This window comes from Lepidochelys olivacea (genome assembly GCF_965140295.1).
Source record: "Lepidochelys olivacea isolate rLepOli2 genome assembly, chromosome: 25".
NCBI lineage: Eukaryota > Metazoa > Chordata > Testudines > Cheloniidae > Lepidochelys > Lepidochelys olivacea.
The window spans coordinates 6,605,733-6,620,344 of NC_140435.1; the positions used below are offsets into that span (position 1 = coordinate 6,605,733).

At 50.1% G+C, this 14,612-nt stretch overlaps 1 protein-coding gene across 4 annotated transcripts in view; it reads left to right on the forward strand.

The window, feature by feature from the left end:
* Positions 1-14,612, forward strand: part of TBXA2R (thromboxane A2 receptor) — a 43,525-nt gene that overhangs the window by 5,795 nt on the left and 23,118 nt on the right. Inside the window, exons 1-2 of one of the 4 annotated variants that reach the window (XM_084614350.1) lie at positions 4,138-4,441; positions 6,600-6,755. The exons of 2 other annotated variants lie outside the window; for them this stretch is intronic. The gene's annotated coding sequence lies outside the window, so the exon portion shown is untranslated. Of the gene's footprint in view, positions 1-4,137; positions 4,442-6,599; positions 6,756-14,612 lie in introns of those variants that run through there. One more of the 4 variants, XM_084614348.1, reaches the window with a different exon arrangement.

Consider the following 14,612-nt stretch of genomic DNA (forward strand, 5'->3'; position numbering starts at 1 on the left):
TGCAAGGGACAATGAGGCACAAGAGAAACCAGAGATGCCGGCAGCGCGCCTGCCCATGCTCACGCTCGCTCTCTAGTTTTTTCTGTCAGCCGGTGCCCATGCCCAGGGCAGCTGCTTGCCAGTGGAACTAGTATAACTGCAGCATGAGGTGCCCAAGGCACCCGACCAACGCCTTTATCGGGAGAAAAGCGATTTAGAAAACCTCACGGTGGATGATAAAACAAACCTGAGTCTGTAAAAGCCAAAGGGCGCGAGCACTAAACCTGGCTCGCTTTCCCCCAGCGATGCCAACAGCACCCTGTGCAAGGAGTTAATGCCAGCTGCAGTGCCTTGAAAATTCACCCTGGCTGTGTGTTTTCTTGGTGTTAGACAAACATGAAGCCCTGGCAGCAAAGCACCCGCACCGCTGCACTGGGCTGCTGAGCAACTCCAGGATCCAGAGGGTCACACTCTGCTCCCAGGGACCCTGTTCCTGCAATCAGCTCCATGCAGGTGAAGCCTCGTGTCCGTGGCATGGATCTGACACCAAGAGCCAGGCACAGTTTGTATCATCTCTGCCAGCCTGCAATGAAACACAGCTTAGGGCGGACTGTGAGGTCCCAGCTGCAACTAATTTGTTCTCGCTGCTGGCCATTTGCATGGACCGCATTACAACAAGCTGGCTTAATTAGGTTCCAGAGAGGGGGGTGTGACGAAGCGGGACTGTTCTTAATGTTTTCTCTGAATAGTGTGGGGGTGCCTCAGTTTCCCCTATGCAGTTCTTAAGTGTCTAGGGGGTGGGGTAAGGGTGTATGATCATTGCAGAGCCCTGGAGGACAGGTGTGTGCAGGGGTCTGGACACAGAGAATGGCTGGCACCCTGTTTCCTGGCAACTGATGACCTGGGCCCTTCCCCCCTGCAAGGTGAGAGCTACAGGGTTGAAGACAAAGAGATCAGGTGACCTCCTGGCCCGGGAAAGGGACAAAGCCCAGAGGAGGGGGGGCTGGAGAGAGTTTCAGTTTGGGGCTGGCTGGGGACATGGAGTGAAGTGCAGATGGGGTTGTCTGGCTCACTGCCCCCCAAAATGGACCCAGCTGAGGGGTCCTGTTCTCTGCACCTACAAGCTCTGTTTTAGACCATGTTCCTGTCGTCTAATAAACCTCTGTTTTACTGGCTGGCTGAGAGTCACGTCTGACTGCGGAGTTGGGGGGCAGGACCCTCTGCCCCCCCCCCCCAGACCCCGCCTGGGCGGACTCGCTGTGGGAAGCACACGGAGGGACAGAGGATGCTGAATGCTCCAAGGTCAGACCCAGGAAGGAGGAAGCTGTGTGAGCTTTGTGTCCTGCAGACAGGCTGCTCCCAGACAGGAGACTTCCCCAGGGTCCTGACTGGCTTCATGGGGAGCAGTTCCAGAGCATCGCCCAGGGACTCTGTGACAGGGGGTCCTAGTAACCCCAGCTAAACAGGCAGAACCATGCATTTGCGATAGCTTTCAATTACAAGTCACAATAAGAGTCGTTCCGAATGTGTCGCCAGGCCCTTGGCATGGGCTGTCTGGAGGCTGCCCCCAGGGCAATACAGCGATGGCTAACCAATGTAAATCGCTAGTGCCTGAGGGACACCGCGATCCATCGGGGCACTGCAGGTCTGGGCGGTTCTGGTCTAGCCCAGGTCACTGCAAGGGGCCACGGGGCCTGCTCAGCTGCCTCCTATTCCAGCCTGCTGCGGGGAGGGAGCTGGTTCTCATTCCAGACTCAGGCCCATGTGGAGCTGAGCCAGGCTGAGGAAATCTGCCATGGTGCAGCCAGCAGGGCGCAGGGAATGACACTCTTTGGGCATGTGGAGGTACAGCAAGGGAGTGAGACGGCTCCCATGGGGGCAGAGCTGGCCTACCCCACGCAGGGTTACACGACCCACTTGTCATTGTCTGGTCCAGAGCCAGGGGCAGGCTGCTCTGAAGCACGAGGCCCTCTCTGCCATGGGTCTCGGCATCAGGCCCAGGTTTTCCGCCTCCCAGTGTCACCTTGGGCAACTCCCTTAGCCTCTGGGGCCTCAGTTTCCGGTCTGTGAAATGGGGCTATGGATCCTGCCTCCACCTGGCTGGGCTGTTTAGAGTGTCAGCAGTTTGGGGGCAGGGCTGTGTACTTGTGCGGTGCTGTACCAGGTGGTGGAGGGCCTGAGGCTAGCCAGCCCTGACCACTAAATAGGCACACCTGGGTTGGATCAGGGAGTGCCCATAATGGGCAGCAGGTGGAAGCCCAGGAAGTTGGTACAGAGTCTTCACAAGGTGAGGAAAAGCTCCTGTGGGGAAGCTTCAGACCAGGGATTGTCCCAGGTAGGGGTAGGAGGAAGGAAGGGAAACCTTGTCTTGCGAAGCCTTAGGAATGGATTTGGGTTGGGATTTGTGACTCTTATTTGCAGTTAATTTTATATTAAAAATCTAGTCCCCAAGGAGAGGTATATTTGACCAAGGGAAGTTTTATTTAAACAGTCCAAGCAGGGAAACTGAGGCCGGCTGCCTGTAGCGTGACCCTTGGCAATGATTGGGCGCATGGGAGGTGGCCGACTCCAGTTACAAGTGCCCAGCACAATGGGATTTGAATCTCCGCTGGGGCACGTACCGAGGTGGGTATCCTGAGCCATGGCTGCGCTGCTACTGAGTATGCAGCCGGGGGACAGGTGCGTTTGTACCTGGGCGCCTAACCCCCAGGGCCGCCACCTCACTGCTCTCTGTAGCTGCTGGCAGGAGCAGAGTTATCGTGTGCCCGGCTCCCTGTGCTGGGAATGGCAGGTCCTGGTAGGCAGAGGGAGACTTGGGCCAGGTCAACACTTAAACGTTTTGCCAGCTAAAAAAATTCCCACCTGTGACTGACATAGCCCTGCTGGCAAAGCCCCGGTGTGGACCCAGTTACACCAGCAAAAAGGACATTTGCTGGGATCGCTTGTTCCGTTCAGGAACTGGTATAAGTGATGCCAGAGACGCCCTCTTGCCGCGTCTCCACAGGCAGGGCTTGCCAGGATAGCACCATAGCACCGGACCCTGTCTAGTGTAGACAAGGCGTTGTAAACGCCTGAACTAAACTTCCCGATCTCTGCCACAGCTCATTGCATGGTCTCTGTGCTTCCGTTCTTGGGGTGACCACGGGCCATCCCCGACTGCCCAGTAGGAGATCCTGGACAAGAGTGTGCAATGTCCAATCTGTCTCTCCTCCCGCGGGCTCTTCCCGGAAAATTTGAGCAGTGGGGAGCACCCAGAAAAGTCCCTGCTATGGTGCTAATCAGCAATGACAATAACCTGGACCTGTTTATGGGCTGTGGCTGGTGGGAAGAGGGATGGGGCTACAGAGTTTCTCTGCTGGAGTGACACACACTCCACATTCAGGTCCTGCTTTTTTTTCTTTTGTAAGCTCTGAGGGCAGGAAGTGAGCTTGTGGTGGAGAAAACCAAACGAACAAAAACCCAGAGCCTTAAGAGGACACGATCTGTTTAAACTGCATGGGCCTGATTTCCCTCGCAGCCAGACGCAGCTATAATCACACAGATTTCACAGCGTTGCCTTACGCTGGAGTGGGGGAGATCGGAATCAAGCCCATAATGCTGCTGGAAACATATTCCCCCCCCCAGGGTACTAGCACCTAGCAATTCAAATGGGCGGAAATTTAAAAATTTCAGTTACCTTCTCACTGGTTAAGCTGTTTGGTTTTGCATTTTCAGGTGAGGTAACTGTCAGTTTCACTTTAGTGTTTGGTTAGTTTCACTTTTAGGCTCTCTATTTGTCTTGTAAATACCACAGGGGAAGGTTTGTTTGTTGAATAATAACCATTTCCATTGCCATAAAAAACAACCATTTCTGTCTGAGCTTTGTTCTCTCTTACATTCTTTCCAAAATGCAGATTTCAAACCAGTTGGCCCTGACCATGTGCTATTAACTTAGGGACCACTGGAAAATCAAAGTGCCCTGTCAAAACCTGGTAAACCCCTTATGCTGTGAGTTTGTGGGCAGGCCCACACAGATGTATAACAATATATATTGTTTGGGTTAAGTCACATAGTCTGAAGTCACTGCTCTTCCAGGAAATCCGTGTCTGCTAGTCAGCCACGTCTCCTGGTCTGAATGGCCCCAGATCTAGTGAGAATAGGCAGAGGAGTTCGGACTGAGTGGCAGTTCCTTCTGGTAAATGGCACGGCGGTTTTTGAACCTTACCCTGGACTTGCTGCGGGAGCAGTTAAAAACAGCAATAAAGCGCTGACTGTAACCCTGGTTTAGTTTCATATTAGAAGGTCTCTAGGATCCTGCATCTTGTCCCAGGCTTTGGGAAACCAGATGCCAGGAGGCTCAGTCATTAGCAGGTGAGAGGAGCTAAAGCCTTTGGCGTTGGTAGCTGTTTCTGAGGCAGCAGGAGGTCCCAGCAGAGCCAGCCAGCACGGGGGTGTTTGGGCGGAGTAGGATCTGTGCCTCCTGGTAAGTGTCCTTTCTTTTGCTTGCACCTCGTACTTTGTGGGGTTGTGTTGGGGGCTAGACACCATGGGCTGGGTCAGGGGCAGTCACTGTCTGTCAGGGCTGGAACTGAGGCAGGGGCAGGTACAGAACAACAATCAAACACGCAGACACACTCTGACTGTCAAATGGGTGTCGCTGGGCTCTCCAAGCGAGTCTTCATAGTAGGGTCCTTGGTGCCAGGCTTCAGGAGACCAAGCGCAGGTCCAGGATGTAAGCGGGTGCATGGAGTGAAGAAGGCCGGTGTTCAGTGCTGCTCTGGCCCTTTCCGAGCAGCCTGGGGGGTCCCACATGGAGCGAACATGGGGACGTTTGCACTGTGTGGGCCGGGCATGGCAGGGAGGGCGACTCCATTAACAGTCGGGTTGACTAAGGGATTGAAATCTGAACAATAATAAAACCCTTTTACCTGAATAACTAACCGCCCACAAATGTTATCCAGCCCTGCTCTGTGCAGGGTTAAAGCCCAGTCTAACTGCGCAGCATGGAGACCAGCCGCAGACTAGTCATGGCACATGGCTTGTCTTGTGGCCACCTGGCTTATGTAAATACCTGGTGCAAACAGCTCAGGGACCTCAGAGCCCAGAGGCAGCATCGGGAGGTCAGAGCTGCTGGCGTGAAGGAGCAGAGACTCCGGGCTCTTTATTGACCTGGCTAGGAGGGCATTGTGGAGTGGGCTCACCTCAGGACTAACTTCCCTGATTCTCCCGCTGGGGAAGCCAGTCTCCTGACGAACAGGGCTTAAATTTATCAGGCATCAGGGAACATTTTTGGGAAGGGAGAGCCTCTGCGGAAGGGCTGGGCTCCACCTAAGTCTAAGTCAGGGATTGGCAACCTTTGGCATGTGGCCCATCGGGGAAAGCCACTGGCAGGCCGGGATGGTTTGCTTACCCGCAGCGTCCGACAGTTCGGCCGATCGCAGCTCCCACGGGCCGTGGTTCGCCGTTCCAGGCCAATGGGGGCTGCAGGAAGCGGCGCGGGTCGAGGGATGTGCTGCCCACTGCTTCCCGCAGTCCCCATTAGCCTGGAACGGTGAACCGCGGCCCGTGGGAGCTGCAATTGGCTGAACCTGCAGACACTGCAGGTAAACAAACTGTCCTGGCCCGCCAGAGGATTTCCCTGGTGGGCTGCATGCCAAAGGTTGCACAGTCTAAGTGGTCTAAGTGGAACCAGACTGCTGACACAGGACGTCACTCAGGAGGAATGTTTGCCCCAGGAGCTGGTGGAAGGCTGGCAGGAGCTGAGGAGCTCACCCCTCAGAATGGTGTCTGGGCATCCAATTAAAGGTGTGGTGTAAATTACACCTGAACTAGAGCAGGATCATATACCAATGCAGAGGTCAAAAGTCTGTAAGCTCAGCGGGTGTCAGACCAACGGGTTAAACATAAACTGGCACCTGGTCAAAACTAAACCCTAGACATGTCTGTGCGCAAATGCAAGAAATGTAAAACCAAACCCTGGGGCCCTGGAATGCCTGGGAATGGACTTGGACCATTGCAGTGATGTGACAGAATGACAAATACAGGAAGTAACTGAGTCAGTTTGCAGCCAGGGAGATTTAGGTTGGATATTAGGAAAAACATTGAAATGCTCAGGCTAGCTCAGCATTGCCCAGGTGATCAAGGCAAGCTGTAGAATCCCCGTTGCCTGAGGTTTTTAAGGGCACGTTGGACAAGCTCCTGGAGGGATGCTTTAAGCTGACTTGGTCCTGCCTCAGCGCCGGGGGGGGATGGATGAGATGACCTCTCGCGAGCTCTTCCAGACGGGCATTTCTATGAAAACCAATGGGCTAGGGTCATACCCGGTTACAAGCCGGATGAAGCCAAAGAGCTGGGGGCGCAGTTCTGGGCCATAAAGAGTCAGCAGAATCGAGGGAGAGTGGAATTCTGAGCGGAGAGGCCTGCCCAGTTGCATATGTGTGGATACAAATCCCAAGTTGTAGGAATGTGTCACTCCATCAGTGGGGCCGCATGACCGGGCTCCAAGTCAAGGAAAGGAAACTAGGGACAAGGCAGCAAAACCCAGCAAAACAATAGTAATGGGGGACTTCAGCTACCCGCCTATGAACTGGTCACACAGCCCAAGGGGACGGGGCGAAAGAAACAAATCTTGACACTTTCAGTGATTCCTTCGTGGAGCAGCGAGTGCCAAAGTGTGAGAGGAGAGGCTGTGCTTGATGATGCCGAGGTAACTGATAGGAGCTAATTCGAGAAGTGACAGTAGCTGAACCACTCAGGACCAGAGACCGCAATATAATTAGTCAACATCCCTGGGGCAGGTAAGTGCCAAACAGTGAACTCGAGAGAGGGTGAAGGGCCCAAAGCTGGAAGTAACAGAGTCGAATCCCTAGAGGTGGCCTGGATGCTACGTAGGAATACAACTAGAGTCTCAGCAGACACGTGTCCCACCAAACAAACAGCTACATGGCAGGATCAAGAGCGTGTTTCAGGCAAACAGAAATCCTGCCAGATTTGGTAACCTGTCCCCGTGAAGCCAATAATCAGGAGCACAAAGTACCACAGGCGATAGGAGAGGGGGAAATCAGAGGAGCCAAAATGGAGTCTGAAGAGCAAATAGGCAAAGGTATAAAAACCAGCCATGAGCAAGCCTTTAAGTCTATCAGAAGCAGGAAGACTGGGAAAGACTGGGTGAGCCCGCTTGATTACCAGGAATTAACAGGAGCAATTAAGGGAGATTGAGAAGCCAAATGATTTCCTTGCATCAGTCTTCACTGCTGAGATGTCATGGGAATTCCTGCCCCGGGATTGATCTTCTCTGGGTACTATGAGAGAGCTGCTGGAGCAAACTGATCATTTAAAATGTAATACGGGACCAGACCTAGGCTACGAGGTAGCTGAGCTGCTAAAAAAATGGCTGAACACTTATTAAAAACATCAGCTGTTCCAGAGACTTGGAGGGAGCAAATCTTGGACTTGTATTTTGAAAAGGCTCTGGGGTGCTCCATATAGACCAGTCAGCCTCATCTCTCAGCTGAAAAGCTAGTTAAAAACAGAATGACAAAACACTGTGGAGATCATTCCACGACAGGGTCAGACCAAGAGAGATTCAGCTAAGGAAAATTGTCTCGCTGATATCTTAGAATTCTTTGCCCATGTTAGTACAGTAGTGGGTAAAGAAGAACCAGCTGACATAATTTATGTATACTTCCAAAGAAATCTTTTTTAACCGCTAAAGAAGCGAAGTCACCAGCGGGCGAGAGGCAAAATATTGTCACGGGTCAAAAATTGGCTCAGAGTCAGAAAAAAAAGACTAGGATTTAATGGTGAATTTTTATCATGGCCAGAGGTGAACAGCAGGAGTCACAGGAGTTCTGCACTAGGTTGGAGTATCCAACATGTTTGTTCATGATGTGGAAAGGGGGGTGAGCCAGGGAGGGGGCTGGAATCTGCCCAGGACTATCAGTAAATTAGGTGAGTCAGGACCAGAGAGCATGGTGAGGGAACTTCAGAGAGGAACCCTGTACAGAAACAGGCCACACAATTACCTAGGGAGGTTTTTAAGGCCCGGCTTGACAAAGCCCTGGCTGGGATGATTTAGTTGGAGATTGGTCCTGCTTTGAGCAGGGCGTTGGACTAGATACCTCCTGAGGTCTCTTCCAACCCTGATCTTCTATGATTCTACAATTCTAATTACAAATGAAATTCAAAGTCAACAAATGCAAAGCAATGCACATTGCAGGGGGGAAATAAATTACCCGTGCACCATACAGTGTCCAAATTAACTGTGTCAGCTCAAGAAAAGGGAGCCATTGTCGCAGCTCAGTGGAGACTCCTGCTCAATGTGCAGCTGCAGTCAAAATAGCGAGCACAATGTGAGGCTGCATAAGGGAATAATACAGAGAATTTTCTAACGCCTTTATGTAAATCAATGGTGCAGCCTCGCCTGGACGCTGCGTGCAATGCTGGTCACTGTGGCTCCACAAGGATATAGCAGAACTAGAGGGGGGTTCAGACAAGGATGAGGAGAATAAGCAACAGCTTGGAAAAACCTCCTTGGAGGAGAAATTGAAAAGACTGGGATGTTACCCCAGCAAGGAGACGAATAAGAGGGGGTGTGATAAAAGTCTGTAAATAATGCCTGGCCTAAAGAAGGGAGCTCAGGAGCCTCTGTTCTCCTTCCCTTATCATAGCACAAGAACAAAGGGACATTCAATGAAATGAAAAGATGGGAAATTCCAAACCAATCAAAGGAAATACTGTCTCATGCAATGTGTGATTAAACTGGGGAACTCATTGCCACAAGAATTTAACAAGATTCAAAAAGAGATTGGACACTGGGTGAAAATGATCATGACATGATAGATTTCATGATTCAAAAGAAAGAAAGGCAAAATGTCTTTGTCCTCTGGGAGCCCTGCTGCCCCCCCCCCCCACGCTCCTGGCTACTTTCTCCCAGCAGGCTGCTGCCTGGGCTCCCCTCTTACCACTGGGAGCCTGCTTCCCTCTGGCTCCCCACTCCAAGCATGGCTGCCGGTCGCAGGGAGTTCCCAGAGCTGTCTGGGTGCAGCTGCTCTGAGCAGAGACAATAGCAGTGTGAAATGGACAAGGATGTCAATTTCACTGCTGGTAGGCTCTGTACTGTGAAATTGAGCTGGAGCAGGGCTGCAGCAGGGGCTGTCATCCTAGGATAGATGTGGGGCTCTAGTGGCTGCCAGTGCCCCACAATGCCCCACTTCAGTCAATGCAAGTGTTCCTGTGAGGATGCGCTCCACCGGCAGGAGGAGAGTAGGATGGACACCAACAGCCGATTGAATGACCTTAATTAAGTCAACCTAGTTTTGTAGTGTACAGAAGGCCTAAGGGACATGAGTCACACCTAGCAAGGAAGATAAAAGGCAGTAAGAAGAGGTTATTTGAATATATTAGAATGAAGAGAAAGACGAAGGAAAGTGCAGGTCCTCTCCTTAGTGGAGAATGGGAGCTATTAACTGATGACATCAAGATCACTGAAGTGTTTAATGCCTATTTTGCTTCAGTCATCACTAAAAAGATTAGTGGTAACCAGATACTCAGCACAATTAATATTAACAACAACGGGGAAGGAACGCAAGCCAAAATAAGGAGAGGACAGGTTAAAGAATATTTAGATAAATTTGATGTATTCAAGTTGGCATGGTCTGATTAAATTCATCTCACTTTACTTAAGGAACTAGTCTGAAGCAATCTCAGAACCATTGGCAATTAACTTGGAGAACTCCTGGAGGATAGATGAGGTCCCAGAGGACTGGAGAAGGGCAAACACAATACTTACTTTTAGAAAGGGGACCAGAGAGAATCCGGGGAATTATAGGCCAGTCAGCCTGACTTCAATATCTGGAAAGATACTGGAATAAATTAGTGAACCATCAGTTTGTAAGCACCTAGAGGATAACAGAGTTATAAGGAATAGTCAGCATGACAGAGCAGCCTAATTTCCTTCTTCAACAGGGTTACTGTCCTAGCGGATGGGGGGAAGCAGTAGATGTGCTAGATCTGGATTTTATAGGGCTTTTGACCCAGTCCCACATGATATTCGCATAAGCAAACTAGGGAAACATGGGCTAAAAGAAGTATCCGTAACATGGGGGCACAATTGGTTGAAAGACTGTAATCAACGATTAGTTATCAATGGTTCACTCTCAGCCGAGGAGGGAGTATATAGTGGAGTCCTGCAGCGGTCAGTCCTGGGTCCGGGACAAGTCAATATTTTCATTAATGACTTGGATAATGGAGTGGAGAGTATGCCGTGCAGATGACACCCAGCTGGGAGGTACTTTGGAGGCCAGGATTAGAATTCAAAATGACCGTGACAAATTAGATAATTGGTCTGAATTCAACACAATGAAATTCCATGGCGACAAGTGCCAAGTGCACTTAGCAAGGAAAACTTAGGCGCACAGCTACAGAATGGGCAGTGACTGGTGAGGGGGTCCTACTGCTTCACCGCTCTTGGCGAGTTTTTGCATGGTTTTGCTTTAAGCCATAAGGACACATTTTCAGCCTCATAAATGTATAAACGAAATTATAACCTGTAACCTCACTACAACATTACTGTAACAATTACTATAACATCACTAAAAAGAAAAGGAGGACTTGTGGCACCTTAGAGACTAACCAATTTATTTGAGCATAAGCTTTCGTGAGCTACAGCTCACTTCATCGGATGCATACTGTGGAAACTGCAGAAGACATTATATATACAGAGACCATGAAACAATACCTCCTCCAACCCCACTCTCCTGCTGGTAATAGCTTATCTAAAGTGATCACTCTCCTTACAATGTGTATGATAATCAAGTTGGGCCATTTCCAGCACAAATCCAGATTTTCTCACCCTCCGCCCCCCCCCACACACAAACTCACTCTCCTGCTGGTAATAGCCCATCCAAAGTGACCATAAATTGGTTAGTCTCTAAGGTGCCACAAGTCCTCCTTTTCTTTTTGTGAATACAGACTAACACGGCTGTTACTCTGAAACTATCACATCACTATAACAACCATGCTCAGAGCATTATGAGCCTTCCGAAGACACCCAACATAAGAAACTTTGCCTTGGATACCACACAATCATGTTATAAAGATGAACATGGGGGTGTAGGATGTTCCCCCGAGGTACAGAGCGTCACACCCAGCACCTTAACCCACATCTGCTCCGAGGGGTTCTTACATCTTCCTCTGAAGCAGCGGGTGTTGGACACTGGCAGAGACAGGTTCCTTAGCTAGCTGGACCCGGGGTCTGAGCTCGTCTGGTCCTCCCTCTGGTCCTGCAGTGGGGCAGGGTGTGGGGGGCAGCCTGTTCTGCCCCATGCTCCCAAGCTGTCAATCTGGCACCTTTCCCCAGCATGTAATTCACTTTCAAACATAGACAACTTGCTCCATAGCACGACAGTCTGACAGGGGACGGAAGGCAGATTTCCCAGAGAAAGATGGGACCTTTCTGTGGCATGTGTTTTTCCAGGCTGGAGCAGCTCCTGGCATCCAGAATGAAAACAGTGAATTCCTAGCATTCAGCCCCGGAGCCAACAGGGCTCCTGGGTGGACTGCAGAGTGATGGGATGGGACAAACCCTGCAAAGAAAATAGGTACTCGAGCAACATCATTTGGATCCAGTTCTTCAAGACCCCAGAGATGGGAGGAGTTTGGGCCCTGGGTTCTGGCTCCGCTCTGATTTAGCAGGGAAATGGTCTCTCTTGCTGGAGCAGAACTCTGGTGAGGCTCCAGGCCAGTGAATTCCTTTGCTGTGAATATTGATAGGGTTAAAATGCCACAGGAATCTCAGCATGTAACTTACCAATAAGGCCAGTATATGCAGAAAGCGCCATCCCTGGGAGTAATCAGATTCCAGCATCCCCAGTGGGCAACATGTCACCATGCCCAGCTAGACGCATGCCATTGCTTCTGGCTGGCCTGGATTGGGGGTGGGGGCAGACGGCAGTTTACTTGTCAGGGGATGGCGTTCACCGCACATCTGCCCTTCTCCAGCTCCTATCATGCAAGGAGCTCAACACATTTTACATCATTATCCCTGCTGCACAGCTGGGGAAACTGAGGCACGGAGCAGGCCCGTGAATTGCTCCAAGGTCAGTGGTAGAGGCGGGAATGAGACCCAGGAGTCTGAGGCTGTGAGTACAGGGCTGGCTCTAGGTTTTTTGCCGCCCCAAGCGAACAAAAAAACACCCTCCGAGAGCAGAACTGCCGAAGCAAAAATAAAAACAAAACCCACCTGGAATGCTGCCCCTGGAATTGTGCTGCTCCAAGCACGTGCTTAGTTTGCTGGTGCCTAGAGCCGGTCCTGTGTGAGTAAGGGTTTGCGTTAGGTTGGAGGGAGGCTCGTGTGTTGTGTTTCCTTATCTAGTGAGTGGGGCAGGCGGTCCCTCATGGTGATGTGGGTCCGGCCCTGGCAGGGCAGATGTGACGGGTGGGCCTTTGGGTGCAGTGAAGAGGGGTCCCAGCATGAGGTGTTTCCTTATTGGTGAGGATTGGTTGTGGGGTGGGGCTGGGGAGGATGTCCTGCTTTCTTGATCCCTTTTTGTTTGTGTATCAACCAATCATACCATACTGGCCTCCTCAGTAATAATCCCCCATGGCACTGGTATAGCACTTTCCATGTCAGTGTCCATAATCTACTGTACAGAGGGGCATCATGCCAGACACTCAGACACTGGCCGACAAGTTGCAGAAGCCGGGTTCCATCTCCAGTTCAGCTTCAGATGGGCTGTGGGATGACAGCCAAGTCACTGCCCTTCTCAGTGCCTCAGTTTTCCCACCTCTAAAATGGGGCTAATGGAACTGACATTCCCTGGTAACATGCTGTGAGCACTCAGGTAGACATCTGGCCTATCAGCACAGTATCTGAGCACCTCAGAGGCTTTAACAACCCCTCTGTGAGGCAGGGCAGGGCTATTTGCCCCATTTTACAATGGAGGCACAGGGAGATTAAGTGACTTGCCCAAGGGCACATAGGAAGTCTGTGGCAGAGCTGGGAATTGAACCTCACTTTTTTGATTCCCAAACCAGCTCCCAAATCACCGGACCATCCTTCCTCTTCTAGGGAGGCCCATGGATGAAAAGGACTAGGCATGGTTAGCCCATCTCCCTGCAGGTGCATTGTATGTCTCTGTCAACTCTCTAACCAGCTGCGGTGGTGCTGGGGTTTCCGGGATGCACACAGAGAGGCAGCGGGGCAGACTGCAGCTTGAACGCGTATGTGTCCCTAGCCTTATCTTTCAAACAACATCAACTGTAAGTTCTGTGGCTGAAACCCTGCATGGAGCCATAGCGTCACCAGACTTCGCAGCGTGAGACAGTTTCCTCTGAGAACCGTTCTAACGCCTCTGCCCTGCACACTGGCCTTTTTTCCTATGAACTTTTTTATTACTTTTTAAAAAAAGGCAGAGAGAAAAAACAAGCAGAATAAAATACACATCAGCGGCTCATAATGCATTAACCAGGCGCCACCTAACCTTAGCTATATTTTAAACAGTGAGTTATACACGATATGAATGATTAAAATATAAATTAATGATCTGTATAACACAATTTACAAACAAACACATTTGGCTTATAAAAATCCAGCCAGGTAAAAAAAACATTATTAAAATAAGATGTGACATTCTAAACCTTCGGGGAGCGTCCTGTAACCCCCACATTCCTCATTTATATACAATTGTAATATTGCATATAAAGCATGCCATGTGAGGTATCAGGGGAAATGTTAATATCACCTGAAACCCACTGGTCTATCTAATTTGTATATCTTTAGGTCATATGAAGTTACAGGATTGTGTTGTATGGTTGTCACTAAAACATGCAGGAAGTTGGGGAATCAGGTTAGATATAAGCTAAAGATATAGGGAAATAAGGAAAGTAACCAATGCCCAAGCATGTGTCAAAACAATCATCAACAGCCATTCTCCAGCAAGGAAGTTACAATTCAATGACACCTGCATGAGGCCACACCAAGGGAATTGCTCAACCTTGCCTGGGGACTCAGCAATGCCCCCCAGACATGCCTGGACTTGTATTCTCCAAGCACATGGGACTGAGGATATAAAACAACACAGGGGACCCATGCTTGGCCTTTCTCCTGCCCCTACCTATACTGCAAGCAACAAGGACACTGAGCATTGGCCTGCTAAACCCAGGGTTGTGAGTTCAATCCTTGAGGGGGCCATTTAGGGATCTGGGGCAAAAATTGGGGATTGGCCCTGCTTTGAGCAGGGGGTTGGACTAGATGACCTCCTGAGGTCCCTTCCAACCCTGATATTCTATGATTCTATGATTCTAAGACTTAAAACTCCAACAGAGGAGACTGGCCCAGGTTTCAAGGGTGAAATCTATGTATTATGACCTGCAATATCCAGCGGGGAGAGAAAAACTGTTTAATCTAGATGTTGCCCAGTCTAATAGGGTTGAGAGTTTAGACTGCGTGTTTATATTTTATTTTATTTTGGTAATTAACTCTGACTTTTCGCCTATCACTTAATATCACTTAAGATCTATCTTTAGTAGTCAATAAATTTGTTTAACTGTTTATCTTTACCAGTGAGTTTGCCTGAAGTGTTTGTAATCTGCTCAGGTTGCAAAGGTTGGTGTATATCCACTCCACTTTCCATTGATTCCAGTGAACCAATTAA